Source organism: Oikopleura dioica, chromosome 2 (assembly GCF_907165135.1).
Source record: "Oikopleura dioica chromosome 2, OKI2018_I68_1.0, whole genome shotgun sequence".
Lineage (NCBI taxonomy): Eukaryota > Metazoa > Chordata > Appendicularia > Copelata > Oikopleuridae > Oikopleura > Oikopleura dioica.
The window spans coordinates 1800961-1808665 of record NC_137292.1 but is presented as its reverse complement, the minus strand read 5'-3'; the positions used below and the strand labels follow the sequence as shown (position 1 = coordinate 1808665).

The window sequence follows — 7705 nt, the reverse complement described above, 5'->3', positions numbered from 1 at the left end:
TTCTCGATTCATTGACGATAATAAGAATTTAACTCCAGAAAACTACGAAAATTAATAATGCTATTTTTGTGTATGGAACACTCATCTAACAGGGCTTATCCCTTCGAATTAACCAGTGATCCAGCCTGGAGAAGGGATCTATCTCGGAATCTGACTTTGAAGCGTCACTGGCCTGGTGCGAGACAAAAACTGCCCCGCGGGCGGGCCGGAGGAGTCCCTGCGGTGCCCAAACATCGTGCCACGAGGCTCCCTTTAGGAAAGGACTAATTGCCAGCCCTTTTGGAGCGATATTGAGCTGTTTTGTTCTCGCTGATTATTACAATAAATCTTGTCATCATCAATATCAACAATATCCCTTCAAATCCCTTTTTTTTCTTTTCATTTTTTCTTTGAAAAAGTTCCAAAAAGGTTCGTCCCGTGATTTCTCAAATGAATTCGTATTCGTGGATCTTATGACTTTCCGGATAAGTATCAGACGCGGGACGTAAATCGGGACTCAAATTATTTCAAATTTTCGTTTCCGATTTCACCGGTTGGGTCCTTTCCCACTTTTCGGAATCGACAGTCTTTTTAATCCCCAATTACACTGTCGGGCGGGGGAAAAATTGAGAAGCGCCGAAATAATTTGACGAAAATTGGTACCGACATGTAATTGGGCCAATTTTAGAGCGCGAGTCCAAGTTCTAACGGGGCAATAATTATCGAAAATTGAAATTGATGAATTGAGCCTTCTTTAGTTTGAATTTTACAGTACTGCGAGTTTCGATCTGAAGAAAAACGCTTATTGAATAGCTAATTAGTACATTTGCGCGTGTCTTTCCAAAACAATGTCGAAAAAATTAACATAAAGTGCGCGTGTGCCCAAATTAATTTTTCATCGTTCCGGTACTCTCAACAAAGGCTCACACGCCGCTTGCGGTTCTCGTCATTTCTTTTATTGCCGCCGCAACCGCAACGCTCAGCTCAGTGGATTACTTTTTTAACAGTACTTGAACTTTTACGAAATCGACAAACTACACCTTCGACCACTGGAAAGAATAAGATGTTTTTTGGATAAATTGATTTTATTCAGGACGATAGCACTTGGAAGAGATTTGCAGCTAGTTCTCTTTCGCTGACGACGAATTGTCGAACGTTTCAGTTTCTGCATCTTTCTCTTTCATTTCTTCGTTTATTTTCTTTAGCAAATCAATTGACTAAAAATGGTAAAGATAAATATGAACGTATAAATCTATCTTGAGTACTCACTTGTTTTTCTTCCTCTTCGGACTTTCACGAGTCTCAGACTAAAATTGCTTAAAATTTAGGTCTGACAACAACTTTTCATCTAGAGAATTTTGAAGAAAATGGAGTCTGGCGCTTATTTCAGATTTCGGATCTAGAATTCTTCGGATCCAATTTGATGGTCATTTTATAACTGCGAAAGTCTGTATTTTTGTTCAAAGAACTTGAGATTCTCACGCTTCCGGGCTTGACAAGGGGCAGCTTTAGGCACACAATGCATAATGACTTTCGCCTCTAGTACCAGAATTAGCGCTGAGAGTCCCTTTGTCTTATCTTTCCCAAAGTCGCTCTCAGAAATTTTCCAAGGCGATATTCCTCATAAAGTATTTTTCGCAGCTCGGAAGTTGAAAAAGAAATCGATTCCTCATTTGTGGTACCTTTTTTGCGACGACGCCCATCTGTTGAGCCCAATATTATCGACAGTTTTATAATCACTTCTTTGATGATTTTATTCCCAACTCGTCATGAATAAAATATTTTTTACTGGAAAGCCAGAATTTTTCAAAAAAAGAAATCTAAGCGAAAAAATCTTGATGATTTTTTTCCTGAATCTGATTGGCCTACCGGTCGAAATCAGAAATCTGGTTGGTCAATTAGGTTTTATCTCTGCAAAAATAAATCTCAAAAAAGAAACAAGAACTTATCTTTATTAGACAAATTTCAATATCTTTTTCGATTGAAGACATAGAGGAATAAATAGAACAGCAGACAGAAATTTGAAGTTCAAATTTTGAACAAGTAATCAGTTGAAATACCGAATCCGATAAATATAGAGAATAAATATAGGGTCAAGAAACAAGATAAATCCGAAAATGAGTGAGCGCTCGAATCGAGTAGAGTCGAGCTCTCCATAATTGAACTCGTAAGTTCTAATAAATTACCTGTTGGCGCGAAGCATTTGAATAGCCTCGTGTTTTTGTGAAACCAGCAGTTTCCAGAGCAACTTGAGCAGGTATTCAACGGTTTAACGTGGTCGAAGACTGCTTCAACTCCTTTCATATTTTCCTCGCAAGTTGGCTGGATCTGACTTTCCGGAAGGAGAAAGCCAAAGCTTCCTGTATCTCGAAGCTCGATAGTGTACGAAATTGGGATTCCGCTCATGTGAGCCCAATCGTCTGAGCCACCAGCTGCTAGGCCGAAGATTTCAGCTCCTTCGCCTTTTCTTTCCAGAATTCTAGAATCTCTCTCGATAATTTCCAGCTATTCCGATACGCATGATGCTTTGTTTTTTACTTATTTTTTAATGAAAGAACTCTTCCTGTATGTTTTTCCATGAACAGATTTGATCCCAGCAACCATTTCTCCCGCCAACGAGTTCAATTCTGCTCGATTATCCGCTTCATCGGAGTGAATCGTCGAATAGGGATAAATGATGACTTCGGAGAACGAATGAAACGTCAAATAGGCTTGCTTATTTTCAATCGTTGCCATGTGATTTCGATGAGCAGAGGATTCTGGCTCCGAAAAGGCTGAAACACCATGGTAGGTCTGGTGACAAGGATTGCTTGATGAGCCAAAGGTATTCCATTTCGCGTTGTAATTTCGATTCAGATCGACTCCGACGCAGGATGATCCACTATTCACTCTTCTGTTCTTCCTCCACATTCGATCACCTGACCAGCTGAAGGCATAGCCATCAGGATTCAAAAGAGGGTAGATGACCCAGTTGACGGTGTTTTTCCAAGATTGCGCGCTTCCAGAACTGTCCAAGAGCTCGTTGATAAAGTGCTGGCAAAAAGCGGGCGAGACCCACTCGCGCGCGTGAATTCCGCAATCAACAACGATTGTAGGGAGAGAAGAGTCCGGGGAGAGATTTGAGGGAGGGTTGGAGATGTTCACCACCCAGATATCGCGGTTTTCGTGCGTCTTAATTAGTCATTTATTGAGAGGCAAATGATTTTTACCTTTCCAATCGACGAGACAGTTGCATGTTCGTGAGCATTGACATCTCCCAACAACCAAGCTTCAATACTCGACAAGTCGTGATAAACGTTAAAATTTCGACTCCCACCGAGTCTACTCGCTCTCACCCCATCAAAGCTATCATTCAAAAGAGCGTCGAGATTCTGATCGAAGTGGACGTTTTCTGCACCAAGCTGGTCTTCGAGGAATTGAGTAGAATTGCCGTTATATGATTCGATGTCGTAGGAGAATTTTTTCATCGAATAGAGTCGATCGGAGAAGTTGAGATTGTAAAGAAACTTGATCGTTTCTCCTGGAATAAATTGCGGACCATTATGCGGCTGAATAAAGTCCAGTGGGAAAATTTCATCAAACGGCGAGTTCAAAATCCGCCCAATGGTCGTACTCATCGCTCCATTATTCCAGAGCTTTGAAGTTTTCTCATCCAAGGTCATCGTCGCGATTCCGCGATTTTGTAGACTCTGATGATTGGATTATTATTGAATTATTATTTATGATCGTTAAAATTACGCGAAGGCTAGATGGCCCATCTAAGATGGGCACGTTTTATGATGTTTTTTATATGGTTGTTAAACAGAAACGCCCGGAAAAGCTTAAATCTAATGACTTCTGAATCTAATACGGGCCGGAGTGAAGGGAATTGTCGGCTAACTTTTGTTTGTAGTTTCTATAATTCAATTTTGCGAGGAAAACAGAACACCTCGTAATATAATAAACCTGTCAAAAAAAGTCCTCAAAGGAATGATCCTTTACCCAGAAAGATAAATTTATTCTTGAAGTTTGAAAAAAAAATCATTTCTTAATAATTATAAAATTTTTATATGCCCATTTTTCGCGAATTTTTTTCAATGCTTTTTCTAATCCCTTCCTTTCCTTGATATCTTCCCGCAAAAACACCATTCGCTGCGAAAACAGCTGAAGCAAAAAGCTTCATTTTCCTTCAGTGTTGGATTTTCCCTCTCTTCTTTTTTCTGTTTATGTGTCTCTATGTTTCCTGTGGTCGGGGTTTGAATTTGACGCAGGCGCGCAACGTTTTTTTATATAATAATGAATGCCAGAAAAAGAAAAGAAGGCTCCTCTATTCTCTAACGACCTTGGTGTTTGTGTTAGCTTTTAGCTTCCAAACAGCGCAATATACCACGAATCCGAAGCACTGGGGCAAAAGTCTGATTCAATTTGAATTTCTCGCTTTCTGTTAGAGGCGATTTTTTAACTCATAAAAGAGCCTAGGACTCGGACAATAAACAATAATTCCTAGAAAAGGTTAAGCGTAAAAATCAAGCGAAAAAACACGCTAGAATCAATCTTTTTTAAGGGAATTTTTCAGTAAAAACATTTCTCCTTCCATCTTGAGATTCTTTTCACTTGTTTAGGGAAAACAAAAAAGTAGTTTTTTAACGGCTGAACCCTCCCCACTTAGTTCCAAAACTATATAATGCTTTGTTTTATTCAACAATTCAATTAGCTATTTTGCTGATTGAAAGAAAAAGATCATTTGAAATGCCAAACATACTCATAAACACAGCTTCCACCATCAAATTAATTCAACTTCAAGAAGAAGCCGCTGGTTGTTCATTTTTTTTCAAGAACAGGAGCGTGCTTTACAACGTGCACTACAGAAGTTCCATAAACACAGCTTCCGCCATCAAATTTTGACAGTACTTCAAAAAGAAGCTGCTCACTTAGCTCGCCTTTTATTCTAATTTTGTTCCACGGTTGAACTTCCACCTACCGTATCAAGGATACCGTATCAATTCAAGAACAAGAAAAATGGCTTGCTAGTATGAAAGACACTCATTCTTCCCCTTTTTTTTCTTGTAAATTTTGAGAAGTAATCAAAACCATAATCAAAAGCGGAAGCTCATTCAAATCAAAAACCTTTCTGCTTTGATTGCGACTTGAAGCATGAATAACTAAATATTTTCCATATTTTTCTATCATCAGTTAAATTATTAAACCGCTGATCATCGCGGCTATTCCGTCTTGAAAAAGCCAGATTCAGAAAGAGGAAGAAACTTCAAATGGGCTGTCACGTGAGTTCTTCTTTATTGACGATTTCGCTTTTAATTTTTTTTTTCAAATAGTGCTGCAGATGCGAGGCAATTTGCGGAGTAGAATCTCCAGACCAGGAGTTTGTTTCCGGAGCGAATAGAGGAGGAGTAGTGGGAGCGATGGCACGATCCAACTTTTTGATGAGCAGGAAGAAAGTGCTCAAAGTAACAATGCTCAAGGGCGGTGAAAAAAGTATAAAGAAGGAAGTGTATATACGGATATTGATAAGGGAATCAAAGAATAAGCAGTTTTCAACGTTCAATTCCACGTTCCAAGTTCATTTATTTCACCAAAAACAAGGATTTTGATGACGATGACAATGGTGATGTCTTTGCGACGATGAAGAAGAAGAACTTCGATCCCAAAGCAAAGTAAAATATTCAAATGGAAAGTCTTTTTGAAAAGTCATCTTAGGTGGAAAAAGGCTGGAAACATGGTTGTCAATAAAGCTGAACGAATAAAACAAGCTGTAAAGCGGGAAAAGGTGACTGCAATTGATATTTTTGGACAGCGCTCAATTTTTTTTTTATATTTTTGCTTTCTATATGTCACATATAATATTTGCTAAGAGAAATCTGTAGGTTCGTGAAGAACTGATGGACAAGTACGGCCAGCGGTGGAAAAATAAAGTCGGAATCGGCGACAAGAAAAGTGGCAACAAGAAAAAATCCAAGGGGAAGGGAGGAAAAGCATCAGATAAAACAAAGAAGTCGAAAAAGAAGAAGTCGAAGAAAACTGCAGACTAAATGAATATCCTTCCTGTTGATCGAAGATGAAATATGAGTTTATTTTTATCCCTGTAAGAACTTCCGAAGAGGAAATAGCATTGGAAGTACTGAAAATAACTGTTCTGTTGTGTTTATTAAATTTTATCCAAGAAATGACCGTATCAAGTCTGTACCAAAAATATTAGCAACAAATGCTTGGTAAACAAGTTAATTAGATTTCTTTCAATTGTTCAGTTATTTACAAGCCCTTGAATACTCTTGTAAGTCCCCAGAATCCAAGACTTCAAGTTTTCAAAGCTCCCAATTTTTCAAGAAAACATACAGTTAAAGATTGTATGTACGTATAAATCAGTGGACAAAAAGATTTAACGCATAAATATGGATAAAAACATAGTGAACCAACTCGCTATCTATCCGATTCGCCCATTTATGCGCTTCTGATAAGATACATTTAATTCCTTAAAATATCAGACGATTGAAAGAGTCTACCAGTCATTTGATTTATCAGAGTGAACCGGAAATGTTGAACCTGAGAATGGCAACAACGGTAACAACGTCAACAAAGCCAACGATGAAATTTTTTGGAGTGAAAATTTTAGTCCTGGATCAAAATAGTTTTCGATCCAGGCACAATTTATCTTATCGTCCGGTGGCCGAAAAACGCAGTCAAGACTCTTGACTCAAGAGGCCAAGATTAATTTCATAAAGATAGTATGAGGAAACGTGTCACCAGTCCGTCTCTCGAATTCAGCATCATCCGCAGGATTAAGATAAGCAGAAGATTACGCAAAGTTTAAACTTCTTTAGCTTCAATTTCTAACCAGAATTTATCAAGAAACTTTTAGAAAAGGGAAAAGTTTGCCTGGCGGAACATGAGAGGGCTTTGATAATGATACAATCATTGGTTTCATTTGTAAAACATCAATCTGGAAAAAGCTGAAATTGTGCGAGACAATTGCAAAGGTAAAATTAAGAAAAAAATATTACCATTTCGGAGAGGATACCCTTAAACTAAATCATCGTGGCTCTTTTCCAAAGCTTTTTCCTGATTATGAAATATCAAGAATTATAAAATTTATTTTCATTCTTGAAAAAATCTTCCGATGAAGGAACTGCAAAGTAATATATTGTCTGAATAACGGCTATGTTTTGTTTGTAAATTTTATCAGAGAGAGTGTTTTTGCTTCTTCCGGCTGTTTTAAGAAACGACTGTTTATTAAATTTGTGATCTTTATTGGATATCAATCGAATATTGCAAAAGTCCGTCCGATGCCAACCTCAAAACATCAATTACAGAGAAGATTTATTTTTACGTGAAATGAACTTCTTGTAAAGTAGAGTCTCCTACCTTCTCCGAATGAGTACTGTGTCACAATACACTTGGCTATCATTCTAGTAATTTAAGGAAGCGGATTTAGACCCAGTCTAACTGCCAAGGATCTTTATCAACAATAACACGTGTTTAAACTTCCTGGTTCAATTTTACTTTTATTTTAACTTTTTTAATCAAGTATAAACTCATCCGCATTTTGTTTATCTATCGTCTTGTTCAGGGTGGCGAGCGGCTGCGTTCCAAATCGGTTTTTTGGCCCATTTTATAAACCGCATTCGGAATTTCCCGAAAATGAACTTTTATCTTATAATTAATTGCACATGAATTATTATGTTAAATTTAACATGTATAAACACAGTTGTCTACATTGTAGACTCTACAAGAC

At 37.9% G+C, this 7705-nt stretch overlaps 1 long non-coding RNA gene and 1 pseudogene across 2 annotated transcripts; one reads left to right on the top strand and one right to left on the bottom strand.

The window, feature by feature from the left end:
* Positions 1 to 2007: 2007 nt before the first annotated feature.
* On the bottom strand, positions 2008 to 3664 carry LOC145697553 (carboxypeptidase B pseudogene; annotated as a pseudogene). Its single transcript, XR_014133886.1, has 3 exons — positions 3189 to 3664; positions 2538 to 3150; positions 2008 to 2441 (listed from the first exon to the last, which is right to left on the bottom strand). The product of XR_014133886.1 is annotated as a carboxypeptidase B pseudogene (transcript).
* Positions 3665 to 5561: 1897 nt separating this feature from the next.
* On the top strand, positions 5562 to 6032 carry LOC145700257 (uncharacterized). The gene is made up of 3 exons (XR_014134183.1): positions 5562 to 5630; positions 5674 to 5743; positions 5841 to 6032. It is a non-coding gene; the product is annotated as an uncharacterized LOC145700257 (long non-coding RNA).
* The last annotated feature ends 1673 nt before the right edge of the window (positions 6033 to 7705 follow it).